The sequence below is a fragment of the Canis aureus genome, chromosome 30, assembly GCF_053574225.1.
Source record: "Canis aureus isolate CA01 chromosome 30, VMU_Caureus_v.1.0, whole genome shotgun sequence".
Lineage (NCBI taxonomy): Eukaryota > Metazoa > Chordata > Mammalia > Carnivora > Canidae > Canis > Canis aureus.
The window spans coordinates 26,864,845-26,881,287 of NC_135640.1; the positions used below are offsets into that span (position 1 = coordinate 26,864,845).

Below are 16,443 nucleotides of genomic sequence, written 5' to 3' on the forward strand. Positions count from 1 at the left end.
ACGCAGCTGTGAGAAACTTCTAGCAACATAGCTTTCACCCACCGAGCAATCCCAACAAATGGTGTCTAGACACCACATACCACCGAGCTGCTGCCTTGCCAGCAGTGAGGTCACACAGCGCAGCCAGTCACCAGCACAGGGGCTGAGTCGGCGGCGTCTCGGGCTTGCTAATTGGGACAGGTGCAGAGGGTGATGACAGCAGGCCACCCATGGAGCTCTGGCACAGTGAGCAGAAGAAAGTATGATGAAGCCTGCAGCACAGCATAGGCGGGGATGGCTGGCAAACAAACACAGGTAGGCAAGAGACCATCCTGGGATGTACCAAGAAGTTGGCCACTTTTAGAAAGGGAGTTCCCTAATCTCTAAAGCAAACGGGAGAGCCTCCAAAATGAGAGTCTGAAAATATATGCAAATATACACCCATGAACCTGCTAAAGAAAAAGGTAATTCACGCACACACATGCACGCATACATACTCAATAATCACGGTAGAAGCTGTGGCTTTCTCTAGGGATTAAGAGATGCTTTTGGGCGAGACTTCTGATAGTGGCATTTCACTTGGATAGACACGAATTAGGAATAAAAATATAAGAAACTTCATCTCATTTACCATTTAAGGGTTGGTTAGCTGAGACTAAGAAAATATTAAAGGGAAAATAGAGCATCAGCAGAGTTCATCCAACATTGTATGTAGGCAGGAATATTCTAGAACACCAAGAGGAATGAGAGGAAGTCACCTGATTCTAAAACTTTACAGTATATTGGAACAGGGAAATAATTGAAAAGTTGGGAAATGTTCAAAGTTTTAGTGGAAAAATATCCATTTTCACATGAACTGATGTTAATTTTCTCTGAAATGTATAACAACTGATATCGAATTTTAATCCTATAATTGCATGAAACATGCATTTCTGGTGTGATCTGTGATGATTTGAGTAGGACTTTAAAAAATAATACACACAAAAAAAATAATACACATACAAATGTGAAACTAATGAGATGTAAATACAAAAATAATATGTATATTTTATGCTCTGCATTTTTTGTAGTTAGGAGCCAATAACAATTGCTGATTTAATATATTTATTTGCAATTAAAATGTAAGTTGAGCACCAGTAGCTATTCATTTTCTTCCATATCAAAAGTTATCAGTAAATCAGAGATATTGAGAACATTTTTATAAATCACTTTTCTTTATTTCAATAGCTTGTCCTTTGCAATGTATTTGTTATCACAAAATACCTGATAACTATTCTGTCTCATTTGGTTATTGCAAGAATAAAATTAAAATAATATTAAGTCTCTTAAGAGCCTTGTTACAAAGAGTTTAGAGAAACGTTTCACTGTAATTAGAAGAAGCTACAGCAATCTACTAAAACCCCACAAAATTTATTTTTTAATTGTGGAAATCTGAAAGCTATTTTGTTTCTATTATAGTTGAGATACTTAGATTAAACACACAAAAGTCAGAGACAAATTAAACTTATTTGCTAATGTTTGGGTGTGCGTTAAGACAAACGATGTTACCTTATTTGACAAAAGGGATTTCGCAAACGTGATTAAGTCAGAGATCTTGAGATGAGGAAATTGGGCTGGATTATTTGGGTAATCACAAGGGTCCTTGTATTAGTATATATATTATATAATTATATATTTTATATATTATTACAATATAATTATAATATATCATATATTATAACATAATATGTAGTTACATAGTTTATTATTTATAATATAATGTATGAAGTATAATATAAATAATGTATAACATACAATAAATAATTATAAATATTTTAAAATATTATAAATATATTGTTTATATATTATATATTTTAATATATCAGATATTTACTATATAGTATATATTTATATATTATTTAAAAAATATATATATATAAAATAAAGAATTGGCTTATTTGATAATGGCAACTGACCCATGTAGACCCAGGAGGGCCAATGGTATAATTCTAGGCTGAATTCAAAAGCCCAAGAACCGGGAGAGCTGGTGGTGTAAGGTCCAGTTCAAGTATAAGTCAAAAATCAGGAGAAAACTGCCATCCTAATTTGAAGAGAGGCAAAGAGAATCCTTTTTCAGATGTTATTCTATTCAGACCTTCAACTGATTGGATGAGGCCCACTCAGTTTGGGGAGAGCAGTCTGTTTTAGTTAGTCTATTGATTCAAATACTAATCTTATCCCCAAACACCCTCATAGACACACTCAGAAATCATGTTTAACCAAACATCTGGCTACCCTGTGACTGGGTTAAGCTGACACATGAAAGTAGCTATCACAGTCCTGACAAAAGGGAGGCAGGAGGGTTAGTCAATAATAGACATGACTGTGGAAGCAAGAGACTGAGTATTGGAAGGAAGGACGCATGAGCCAGCACTAGAAGCTGAAAAAGGGAAACTGATTCCTCCTGAGAGCGTCTGGGAGGAACTAGACCAACAGGCACCTTGGGGGATCAATTTTGGATTTCTGACCTCCAGACGTGAGGTATCAGATTTGTGTTATGTGAAGCCAGTAAAGACTGGTATTTTGTTACAGAAGCCACAGAAAACCAATATTGTGTGTATATATATGTATGTGTGTATGTGCGTGTATGTAATATAACTACATATAATAATTATCTATATTAACTATATATAATTCTTGTGTGTATGGCATATATATTATATGATGGCAACATATTAATATATAATATGATTTTATAATTTTATGTAATTAATAATATAATATAATATATTAATATAATTGTATATAATTACATATCGATTATATATACAAAATTCTGTATATGTGTGTATATGTATATGTATATATAAGTGTGTGTAGACATATATATATATATATATATATATACACACACACACACACACATACACACTTCTTGTTTTTAAGACACTTTACCCACTATGGTGTGTTCTCTATAAAAAAAAATAAAACAGGGGCAGCTTTCCTCCTCAGGAGCATTATTATTTATTGAAACTTCTATCATTAATATTCTTTACAGACCATCCAGAAATGCTGTTCACTGGGAGAAAGGAAGCTTGTTTATTTGAAATAGTGTATTAATGTGAAAGAGCACAGACACCAATGTTACTCCAAGAAGACTAATACTATTCAATGTAAAGTGACTTGGGCCTTGGTTTCTCTTGGCCAGTGCAGAAAAGAAGGATAGGCAGCTCTTGTGGCAAATTACAGGTTGAGAAAGTTCAACTTCCAGGCCTTCCCAGATATTTTTCTACTGTGTGTTTTCAGAGAACAAGGCCATCGTATTTCTGGGTTCTAATACCCAACTCTTATTAAGAGGAAAAGGATATGATGTTCAAATTAATTTTTTTGGCAGGAAAGAACTGATACTAACTACAGAATCAGTTAAGCTTTCATTTGCATTTGTAGATGTCCTTGGTTTTGGAGTAATTTTTAGGTGATGATTAGCAATGGGTGGGGGGAAAGCTGGAGGCTTTCTTGTGATCAAGGCATGCATGAGTCTGGTTTTGAAGCCTGCTTACCTCATCTTCAGGTGCCTTGGTGGGTTCACTTAGAAAGCTAAAATGTTCTAAACCCCGGTAAGACCCCATATAGCTCATATAGGCTAGCAAGAGCTGATAGATAAATATCGAGGAATTCTTAAAACTGATCGTTAAATCACCAGGAGCTTAACATTAGCCATAGGAGAGTACTTACACCACAAAAATTAGCAAAAGCTACAAATCAGGGCTTGTGTTAGCCCTGTCCTTAGAGAACTGGTTTACCTATTCATCACTGTTTATTTCCCTCATTTCTTAAAAATCAGTTTTCTTCTGGGACACCTGAGTGGTTCAGTTGGTTGAGTGTCTGGATCTTGATTTCGGCTCAGGTCATGATCTCAGGGTCATGGGATTGAGCCCTGTGTCTGGCTCTGGGTTCTGTGCTGGATGTGGAACCTGCTTAGGATTTTCTCTCTCCCTCCCCAAGCCCTCATCACAGAGTCTCTCAAAAATAAAAAACAAAAATCTTATGTTTTCCCTGAGCAGTGACACTATTCAGTCAGGGACTTTGGATCTACTCTCTGTGGTTTCTTGTCCTGACACTGCTATTTCCTCCACTCAAGGCCGACTCATCCAAAAGGCAGAAGACAACATGGTGCCTAGGGCCCGTGACACTCTTAGAGGCCCAGGAAAAGTTTAGTTTCTTTTCAGTCAGGTAAGCAATATGAACATAGTAATAATACATGGAATATATATATATATATATATATATATATATATATATATATATATATAAAATTACATAAAAGAAGCCTGGATTATATTCATCTACCTACCAACATTCATAAAATTTAATTTTTAAATATTTTTATGGAGAAAGAAGACCATGAGGGCAGAAGTTTTCAGGGTTCACAGAAGTCATAATGCAGTCCTGTCCACAGGCCATCTTCAGCCCAGCGCTGATGTGGAAAGAAGTGTGTTCTTTCAGCCACCATCTCTTATTAATGATCATCAATATGGCATAATGCATATTGGCAGAGCCACTTCAGGTGTCTTTGGCATGGGCTACAATGTTACCTCTAGAAGCCTGACTTAACCCCACATTTCATGTTGTCTTTCCCTGAGTATATCTGTTTTTGACAAATACAAATATAATCTCACCATCTTGGATTGTGATTCTTTCAAAAAGATGGTAAAGAATACCAAACCAATATTTGGGTTCCAATGAATAAAACATCTGCTGCCTCTGTCTTATATTTCAATTCATGCTCAGTTTTTTTTGCTAAACTTGTAATCATTCAAGCCAATAGTAAGAATTTCAATGAAATCTCCCACTTCCTTTGATATTTTCTGGTTTATTCATATAGAAGTTTCCACAAGATTTAGGGTTTTTTTGTTTTGTTTTCCTTTGTTTTTTTTTTTTGTTTGTTTGCTTGTTTGTTTTTTGTTGTTTTTTCAGTGGAATCCTATCTACTTAAGTCTTGGCTGCTGGAGTTTATTTTAGGGGTCATTTATTAGGGATGTCAACTAGAGATGGCAACTCTGTGGTGGGCTTTGAGGGATGTTGAGGAATTCCCTCTTAATATCTAGCCTACAGGCCTACTAATAAAGCACTTGAAATAGTCCCATTAAAAATTAGTCTTTCTGGTCACAGTCTTTTTATCTGCATTCAAATCCTTCCTTCAGTTTCTCTTGACCTGTTACTCCTGCATTTCCCCATCCCTTCATCCCATACAGAGATTGTATCTCATAGTTAATGGGCAAAGAATCACCAGAGAAACTTATTAAAATGGAATCATCTGGGCCCTACTTTCTAGGATTCCCACTGGTAGGCTTACAGTAGAGATTTGGGATGTATATAGGTCTTACATGATGCTGAGGCAGGCTCAGGGGAGCTGCCTTAAATTCTTTTTGGCTTACTCAAAAATGAAGCTTTTTTCTGGTCCTTCACAAATTATGACAAGCCCAGAAACAACTGTTAAAAAGATTAAAGAAGACAATTTTATATTATTTTATTTTTTATTTAAATTCAATTAATTGACATACAATGTATTATTGGTTTCAGAGGTAGAGGTCAGTGATTTATCACTCTTATATAACACCCAGTGCTCATTCCATCACGGCCCTCCTTAATGTCTCCCTCTCTGATTTTGTTTTGTTTTGTTTTTTCTTCTCTTCCCATGTGGTCCCGTTTTGTTTCTTGAATTCCACATATGAGTGAAATCATATAATAATTGTCTTTCTCTGACTGACTTATTTTGCTTAGCCTAATACCCTCTAGTTCTTTTTTTTTTTTTTTAATTTTTATTCATTTATGATAGTTACACAGAGAGAGAGAGAGGCGCAGAGACATAGGCAGAGGGAGAAGCAGGCTCCATGCACCGGGAGCCCGACGTGGGATTCGATCCTGGGTCTCCAGGATCGCGCCCTGAGCCAAAGGCAGGCGCCAAACCGCTGCGCCACCCAGGGATCCCTACCCTCTAGTTCTATCCACGTTGTTGTAAATGGCAAGATTTCATTTTTTTGGATGGCTGAGTAGTGTTCCATTGTGTGTGTGTGTGTATACACCACATCTCCTTTATCCATTCATCTGTCAATGGATATCTCCACTCTTGGCATAGTTTAGATATTGTGGACATGGCTGCTATAAACATTGGGGTGCAGATGCCCCTTCAGATCACTTCATTTGTATCTTTCGGGTAAATCCCTAGTAATGCAATTGCTGGATCATAAGGTAGCTCTATTTTCAACTTTTTGAGGAAACTCTACACCGTTTTTCAGAATGGCTGTACAAGCTTGCATTCCCACCAACAGTGTATGAGGGTTGCTGAATCCTCACCAACATTTGTTGTTTCCTGACTGTTAATTTTAGCCAACCCTTATGTGATCACCAAGTCTTGCTTAAAGCTATTGCCCTGCCTCCTACACTAAATTGCTACAATCCCCTCTCTGCCCTTCTTAATGCACCCAGCATGAGGTTTTCAAAGTATAAATGTGGTCAAGTCACTATTGCTTTTCCTGACTCTCTCCTCTTCTCCAGTATGATTTGTTTTAAATTACACTTACATAAAAAATGTAGTTCACAGGCATGGCCCGTCCATAAACCCGCCTGTTCCTCTGTGCCCATTTTACCTCCTCGTGCTGCATGGCTTCACGCCTGCCTTACTTTCGCTTCAGGCCATACTGCTGCTTCCACTCAAATTTCTTTTCCAATCTCCGTACCTCTTTGTCAGTGCTGCAGCAGGCTTTTTGCATTTGCTTTTTCTCCACACCTGGGGTCTGCTTCTCTCCCTTCACTGGTTGGTGACACCCACTTCCTCTTATAGATCTTCAAGATCCTAACCCATGCATCACTTCTCGATTTTAAAATTTTAAAAATATATCAAAATGTATTCAACTAAATGAAATGATCATAGCAGATGTCCTTTGAAAATATTTAATTTTATGAAATTATTGAAATGCTCCCAATCCTAACCACTTAATGTATTAGCTACATATAGTTTCTAGATCCTTACTAACTTTAAGGCTTACACTGTGCAGTATGGTAGCCTCAAGCTACCTAAGTGAACACTTGCAGTGTGGCTAGATCATATATAATCTGTAAGTGTAAGACATACATCAGATTTTGAAGACTTAGCACAGAAGAATGAAGAGAATGTAAACTATTTCATTAATAATTTTTATATTGATTACATGTTCAAATGATAATATTTTGGACATATTTGGTTGAAATATGTTTCTATTGGAGATGTCTTCAAAGAATGCTTAAGTTAATTAATAAATAATCTTTGGATGACTGCAGAATTTCTAAGTAAGAAACAGATACAAAACACTGGTTGGAATTGTAATTCGTCCTTATTTTTCCAAGGTCTATAAATTAACAATGTATGAAAATTCCTCTGAAACATATATTTTTAAAATATTTTATTTATTTATTCAAGAGAGACACAGAGAGAGGCAGAGACATAGGCAGAGGGAGAAGTAGGCTCCCTGGGGGAACCCAATCCCAAGACCCCGGGATCATGCCTTGAGCTAAAGGCAGATGCCCAACCACTGAGCCTCCCTGGTGCCCCTGAAACATATTTTACTCATGTGTATATTTATATGTTGTACTTCAAATTATTCAAATGACATGATTTGTCTGTTTACGGAGAAAAAGGACAAAATAATTCTTGTTCTTTTTTCTCCAATCCTCCAGTTTTCTGTTTCTGGAGAAAAAAAAAAAAACATTGATACTTTAGTCAAAAAATATAATATAAATGGCACTCTGGAAAAGTAGAATTATGTGTACATAATAGTGAATGTGATTTTCTCTTTTTTATTAAAAAAGTTATAATTTATCAGGAAGGTAAATTGAATATGATATATATTTTGTATTGCTCAACATAACGATGGGTTAATTATATATATTTTTAAAGATTTTATTTATTTATTCGTGAGAGACACAGAGAAGGAGAGAGGCAGAGACACAGGCAGAGGGAGAAGCAGGCTACCTGCAGGGAGCCCAATGTGGGACTCGAACCCAGGATCACGCCCTGAGCTGAAGGCAGATGCTCAACCCCTGAGCCACCCAGGCACCCTGGCTAATTATATTTTAAAGATAAAGTTGAGGGATCCCTGGGTGGTGCAGCGGTTTGGCGCCTGCCTTTGGCCCAGGGCGCGATCCCGGAGACCTGGGACCGAATCCCACGTCGGGCTCCCGGTGCATGGAGCCTGCTTCTCACTCTGCCTGTGTCTCTGCCTCTTTCTCTCTCTCACTGTGTGCCTATCATAAATAAAATAAAATTAAATTAAAAAAAAATAAAGATAAAGTTGAATGTTTTAAATTGATCACTTACATGCATATTTATATTTGTGCATACTTTATACATACAGAGTATATAAACAGATCTTTAACCACAAGTTGTTAAATAAATAATGTAGAAAAGCAACAAATTAAATTAAAATTAAAATTGGGGTCTTTTTTTTTCTGTGAAATGACTAAGTTACTTTATGCCCAGATTGGCAAAGGTAACTTATGTTCCTCAAATACTCTTAACATGTTTAAGTGCAAGAGTGGTACAATAAATGATTATGGAAATGCTTTGTTGTTAGGATTATTTACTTACAAATCCTTTTCATTTTTAGTCATGAGAAACCTAGGCAGGTTGGTGGCTACTGTGTTAGTCAGCTTCGGCTGCTATAACAAATACTACAGACTGGATGGTTGAAATATAGAAATTTATTTCCTCACAGTTCTGGAGGATGGAAGTTTGAGATCAAGAAATTATCATGGTCTGTTTGTGGTGAGAGCCCCCATCCTAGTCTGTATTTTCATGGACTTCTGTTGGTTCCTGTGCACAGAAAGAGAGTGGAACTCTCTAGTGTCTCTTTTTATAAGGACATTAATCCTATTGGATTAGGGTCCCCCCACCATGAGCTCATTTAATCATGACTACTTCCCTATTCTGAATACAGCCACACTGGCAGTTAGGACTTTAACATACAAACTTTGGGAGGGGCATAGACATTCAGTCCGTAACAGGGTATTGAGTCAACACGCAGAAGTCATCAAAAGCCACTTGCCCATTTCAGTCTTCATTAGATGCAATAGCCAAGTCATGTGCACTTCATCCTAGAACAGTTACAAATCTTGTGAAAGCTTCAGCTGATTTAGTTCTAGGTTTTCCGTTAAAATGAAGGACTTCCTACACAGACAAAGCACACTCAGAATTTCTCTGCTGGCCACCTTCTTTCCCGTTGCTACAAAACTCTAAGCCCAGCCACTCCCTTTCTCTTACCAGAAGAAGGAGAATGCCATGATTGCTCACCTGTTAGGAAAGTCTCCAAGCCCTGCAGAGACCCGGTAGAGACTCCCCTGAATATCCTTCATTTAGTTTTGTTTTGTGATGGCTTAACTTCAAAAGAAAACCTGAAAATTGCCATGCAAGTTATGTTATAACAGATCTGAATTTACTCTTGAAATATAAGTCACTCCCCCAAAATAACTCAGTTCAAATGGTGAAATTAATTTTCCATGCCCAGATCTGCCAGCTAGCAAAAGATAAAAGAGCAATTATTTACACTAAAAGTAAGTATGATTTGGGGCTAGTCCATGACTTCAAATGCTATAGTTTTTCTTAACTTCTGCAGAAAATCTTATGAAAACAGGTTTAAAAAAACAATATGCTTTTCTATTACCTAAGGAATTAGACGTAATAATAGTGGAGTGTAGCAAAAATGCTTTGGGGTATTATCCATAATAGCACAGCTCAACTAGCAGTGATATTGACTCAATATTGGTGAGGTAATTTTAAGAGCATTTCTGAGGATGTTTGCAAGGCAGGTCCTACCCAGCCACATCATAATTCTGATAAGACTATTAAAATAAGAAATGGATAGGAACCAAATGGACTGTGAGATATTCTGGTAATTGTTTATTCTCAGAATGGATTGAGTCTTCTTGGAGTCTCTGATATAATAGATATACTCTGTCCTAAAGAATGGCATTCCATTATTCAGTGTGATTTCTGAGAACTGGAGAGCTTTAGTTGTACCTTTAGGAGCTATTCCAGTATTCTATGAGGCCAGCTGTCTCTGGATGGCACAGGGGGTTGTCATGAGGCACTCCCATACTCTGATTTATTGGCTATGCCATGTGCAATTCCCTGGCTGTGAAAAAAGGCATCCTATAAGCACCCCCTGATAAGAATGCTAGCTAAGGTTCTGCTCAGGAAAGGAAAATCCATATTTGAATAGTGTAGTGCCTGTCCTAATAAGGACAAACCACTGGCCTCCAAGGTGGAAGGGATCCAATCTATATTGGGGTGTTATGGGTTAAATTGTATCCCCGAAAGTTTAATGTGTTTAATTCCTATTACCTAGTATATCAGGATGTGTGTGATCTTTGGAAATAGGATCATTATAGATGTAATTAGTTGAATAGGGTCATACTTGAATAGGGTGAGCCCTTAATCCAATATGCCCAGCCCAGTGTCCTTATAAAAAGGAGAAATTGGACATAGATACACAAAATGCAGAGAAAATTATGTGAAGATGAAGGCGGAAAGCAGTGAATGCTTCTATAAGCTAAGAAACACCAAAGATTGCCCATAAAAGCACCAGGAGTTGGGAGAGAGTCTTGGAATAGGTTTTTCCTCACAGCCCTCAGAAGGAACCAACCCTGCTGACATCTGGATCCCAGTCTTTTAGCCTCCAGAACTGTGAGACAATAAATTTCTGTTGGTTGAACTACTCAGTTTGAGGTACTTTGCTATAGTACCTTTAGCAAGCTAATATATCAGGGTCTTAGTGTTGGTTTCCTTTGCTGACGAGTAGGGCATTCAGAGGCAGGAGTAGCTTGACCTACTTTAGTGAGACTCCATGCTGTTGGGCTCTATCTTTGCCACTGTGACCGCTCTGGCCATCATGCAGTACTGTGGTGGTCAACGACAAGGACTGACAACGTGGCCAAGTCATTTTGTCTTTTAGGTTGTTCTAGTGCTTTTCCAGTGGTGGGCATTAGCATTTAATTCCCATTTAGTACTCACCCTCATAGGTCATCCACAGGCCTCTACCATAGACTTGCTTGTCTCTACTTTCCCAATCCTTTGCTTCCCAGGTCCTTGACCTGACATCTGCACTATTGGCCACTGCAGGGAACTCTATGCCTGGTCTCACTTTGGGCTACTTTTCCTTGCACACAAAGTGAATCACTAAATATGCTGCTCATAGCTCTATTGGGAAGAATTTCTTTTTCTACTATTTTTCAAGGCTACCACTACATGTATCTGTAAGGCAGCTACCATCCATTTTTGGCTTGTACCCATGAACTGAGAAAGTCCATCTATAAACCAACTTAGACTTTTTCCTCGTCTTTCAGCTGGTTGTATGGGTCCCTTCATATGGCCATGCATGCAGGTCAAGGGAAGGACATTGGGTAACATGGCGGTTCTGAGCTACCTGCAGCCTATTCTACCCTGTTGGGACTCAATCCACATGTACTATTTTCATCTCATGATGGATTGCTGCTGGAATCCTCTGAATTTATGATGTGAGTCCAGCAGATTCAGCTCATCATGAGCATTTTTGAATACACAGATACTGGTATCCTACAGTTGAGTGTCCCATCTCTACTAGGACTCAGAGATATGCCAAAGGCCGTTTCTCAAACACTATAATTCCTACTATAGGTGGAATGGCCTTGTTTCAGGATCCCAGGAACCTATGTTGTGACTCTCCCCCTGGAGCTTATCACACGTTCCATATTGCATCTTCTCCTACCACCCATCCATACCTCCAACACCATAGGACTGCTTTAGTGTCCTTTTCTGCTCTGGGCCTAACTCAATGCTGGCAGCCTTCTTTGTTATGCAGGACATAACCTACAGAACCCAAAGAGGCCTGCCACACTTTATGCTTCCTTCTTTTGATAGAGGATGTAAGAGGCAGCAATTTGTTGTTTAATTTTAGTCTTGCATGTCCCTGATCATGGGACCTCCTAAGTGGCTCTGCTGAGCAATGAGTGAGCCATTCTCAAGTCCTGTTCTTACTGACTATTTTATCAGATTATATCTGGTACCATTTGTGTTAGTCCAAGAAGAAGCAGGTTCAAATGATTAAAAAAAAAAAAAAAAAAACACCTGTGAGAAAAAATGGTGAGAAAGCAGGGACAGCCTGGGAGAGCCATCAGCACTCAGGTAATTCTGAACCTGAGTGAAGGAGAAGATAAGAATGTTGGATGAAAGCATCCTGGACCACTGTGCAATCTAGGAAGTCAGCAAAGCCACTGGGGTGTCCACAATGCACAGTTGCTCACTATAGAAGTTTTCTGCACCCCAGGTTTGGCACTGTCTTAGTATCATTGAAGAGCTTACTCACTTGCTGGCAACAACCTATGGGAAGCATGGTGTCCATTCAAACATGGTGGTAGATTTTGGAAAGCAGAAGCTGGAGCCTGGGTCACTTCTACCCCCTCTAGTTGGAGTTCTGCAACATGCACTCTCATGGCCACCAAAATACCCTCCCGCTTTTTTAAGGTGTGGAGCCTGACACAGGACTTGAACTCATGACCCTGACATCAAGACCTGTGATCAAGAGTCAGACACTTGACCAACTGAGCCACCCAGGCACCCCACAAAATACACTTATATAGGTTCCTCCTGGTGAATATCTTATGAAATTAACCTATATTTCAGTCTTGTAAAAATTGAACCTTAACCCAACATCAATAAAACATTTCTACTGAAGTTATTACAAAAGTTCATGGGCATGTGACTTTTGTAGTCTCACGTAACACTGCCTTGAGAATTTCAGGATGGTTTAATGTTTTGCTGTTGCCATCTTGAAATTCTTAATACTTTTTGAACAAATGGGTTGCTATTTCAATTTTCATTAGATCCGGCAAATTATATAGCCAGACCTGTCAACCCTACGAGAGAAACGTAGTCCATCAGGAGTGAAAAACACTGGGGCTTTTTGGCTGAAATATTGTTTGTTCTCTTCAGAGATATTCCAGAAAGCTTTTTAGCAGCTGTTTCACTCCACTCTGAAAAGTTTCCCATTTTAAGAGACCAATCATCAGCTCACTTCTGTTGAGATATTTAATACTTAAATTTCCACTGGATTCTATACCCCTGTAAATGACTGTTGTTTATGAGAACGCAACTTCTGCTCTGTAAGTCCAACAAAACAGCTTGAATTCAGTAACCTGCATTATCATGCTCAATTATATAGCATTTTATTTCCTTTTATTAAGCCAAAGGGCAGTTTATGCTTAGGATAAACACATCTGGTTATGCCTACATAAATATTATATATCATGTAAAAAAATCTATAACTAGGGGAAAAAAGCCAACCAGATCTGTAGAAAAGACCCAGATGAATGTGGGGACATATTTTCATTTCCTGGGTTTGGTAATTTAGACTCTTGTTTCAGGTTGTCTTACAAAGACTAATCAGCACTTTTCCCACTGGTGATTAAGGGAGTTACAGTTAGCCAGTGGATCCTTTCCAGAATCTTAAGAGTTATTGGACAGTCATTGTCACATCAGATGGTTCGCCTCCACCTCCTCTAGCAAAGGGAGCAAAAAGGACTAACCCAAGTCCAGCTATAGACAATCTGCTCCAGAAAATCCCCTAATAGGGAAAATTCAGGCAATCATAACAATAATATTGTATATCCATGTCCTGCAGGCTAATTTTGTCTCCCCTTGGCCAAAAGAGGGTACTAAGAAGACAAAAGTAGCCTTGATGGCTTCAGCAGAGCTGGCCTGGCTCTAACAGTTGGGCCATGATGTTCTGATGAATATAAAGAATGTCACAGAACATATCAGACAAGGCCACTCTGTGACTGTGATGGGGCAAAGGGAAAACAAGGCTACTTGTTTTTATGGAATTTTATGGAATCATGTCTGACTGAGCACAGCCAAAACTCAAGACCATTGTCCAAATCACAAAATGACCAGACACCCTCCTCCTTTAGCTACTTGAGAGACTGGCATTTCTTTACCAATTGTAACTTTACCTTCATTCTCCTACCTTTACATAAAAAAATGTTGAGGTAACTTACTTTCTGACAGCACTTAATTCAGAGCAAAACTATGTTTTCTTGAAACTTCTCCAAAATCATGAAACATAAGCCCCCAATTCTACAACCCGCGTGACACGCTTTCATTGAGAGGTTCCATGACTCACCAGGCGTGTATTTCTCCCTCATAACCAATGCACCAGTAAACCCAGCTTTGACTACAGGTTGTTCCTGGTGGACTACAGCTAGAGGGCGCTGATAGTTCTGATCAGTTTTTAAATTTTGATGATATCTTTACTTGTAGGATAAACACAGAAATGTAAAGGCAAGAATTGTATCGATTTTATTTACATCGTATTCACAAGGGCTGTACAAAGCCTGATATTTTGTATTCTGTTAATAAATACTTGTTGAATGAATGGAGAAGAAAGTAAATCTGAGAATATAAAAAAATCAATATATTTGACTTGAAAAAGTTGAAAAAAAAAAGATTCTTTTTACTTTGTAAAACTCCATAAGCAAATTTCACCAAGCATGACAAGCATAGAATGAACGTCCTTATCTTATAAAGACCTACCTTAAAAACAGAGTCACAACAATGGGATATTATTTAGTCATAAAAAGGGAGGAAGTACTGAAATACACTATAGCATGAATGAAGCTTGAGATATAATTTATATACTTACTTATATTTGTATGATACACTCAATTATCTAAATGGGCAAATTATATGAATATAATTATATAAATTATATCTCCATAAAGCTCTTACCAAAAAAAAAAAAAAAAAGACCATCAATAGAGCATTTTCTACTTATTAGAGATGATACTCTTGAGATTTTTAATGACATGGAAACACACTATTAATACAATGCTATGCAAAATGGCAAGACACGGAAATAAATACACATTGTTTTGTAAAATATATTTATACACACAAAATAAAAGGAAATGCCCTAAAAGGTTAATGCTATTTATATCTATGCTTCAAGTGATTTTTATTTTTCATTGCATAGTTTTCATATTTTCCAAATATTCCATAATGAGAAGATATTACTTTTAATCAGAACAATATTACAGAAATATTTGGCTAAAATACTATGATTTTTGTCTTGACATAGCTCTATTGCAAAATAGAGAAAAAAAAAAAGCTTTGGTTTCTTTCAAGGTAACCAGGCCTCAGAGAGGACACAGGAAATATATACACATGAAAACGGTGTTTTTGTTTTTTGTTGTTGTTGTTGTTGTTTTTGACACATAACAATCACTTTCTCAAGAGAATGGCCTGCCAGGAATTAACACTTTCTCATGACATTTAGTGATGATAATTAAGGCAAAATTACCCACAAAGTCAAAGGCAAAATTTTAATTTTTCATAACACATCATAAGAATAGTATGTCCTAAAGAAGGCAGCATTAAAATGCTTGTCATTCCATTTATGACTTCCCAGAAATGAAAAAGTCCTGATCTTAAAAAATCCACTCTTCTTTAAAACACTGTATAAGAAAATCTCAAGTGGTATATACAGATGCTAAATGTAAACTACATATGAGTTTTGTAGAGAGAATTTTGAAAGCTATAATGACGTGTAGAAGAAAGGGAAGATGAATTTATTAAAGAAGGTGAAGCTGGGGAAAGATGAGGTCTAGTATGAGAAAGAATATGAAAGGGGAGCAAGAATTTTGGTAAATAATTTAAAAAGTAATATTATGTTACAGGATGCAACTGGCTACTAATGTCCTCATCAGAAATATACATAGGAAATGAGCAGCACAGTCTGCCCTAAAGAAGCTTCATATTAGTTGGGGATACCAAACAAAGATTAAAAAATACATAAGGATGTTTCTGGAATAATACATGTCAATAGTAAATTCACATGACTATGCATAGACATTAAGAATACATAGCGAAAGAGTGGGAAGTAGCCCTGGCATTCAGCTCCTGCAAATCAGGTAGTTAGATTAGGAGTGTATCCTGGACATAAAGGACTTAAAGTCTCCTCCAAACCCAGAAATAGATTTTACTCTCAGAAGAGAATCTTAACTGACCAAGCTGTCTTAATTCATCAGTTCTCTTTTCAGAAGTCTTCTTAAGTACTTCTCCCTGTCTAGTCACCTCTGTTTCTGGTTCCCTGCTTCCCATCACTTGGTTTTGATTCTAATTCTGCCTAGAATCTCAGTTCGGTAGGTGTTATGGACTGAATGATTGTGTCCCCCTAAAATTCCTATGTTAAAGCCCTTGGACATGGGGCTTTCAGGAGGTAATCAGAGCAAGAATAGGTCAGGAGGGTGGGGGCTTCATGATGGGATTAGTGCCCTCATAAGAAGAGTCTGGAGAGCTTGCTTTATCTCTCTCTCTCTCTCTGTCTTTCTCTTTCTCTCTGCCATGTGAGGACACAGCCAGAAGGTGGCAACGTGGCAAGGCAGGATAAGAGTCTTCCCCAAACCCAATCATGCTGG

At 37.7% G+C, this 16,443-nt stretch overlaps 1 long non-coding RNA gene across 4 annotated transcripts in view; it reads right to left on the reverse strand.

The window, feature by feature from the left end:
• Positions 1–8,477: 8,477 nt before the first annotated feature.
• The window catches only part of LOC144301803 (uncharacterized), a 45,667-nt gene continuing 37,701 nt past the window's right edge, over positions 8,478–16,443 (reverse strand). For all 4 annotated transcript variants that reach the window (XR_013368694.1, XR_013368692.1, XR_013368693.1 and 1 more), the window contains 2 exons: positions 9,287–9,387; positions 8,478–9,163 (listed from right to left, as the gene is read on the reverse strand). This is a non-coding gene — a long non-coding RNA (uncharacterized LOC144301803). The remainder of the gene's footprint in view (positions 9,164–9,286; positions 9,388–16,443) is intronic.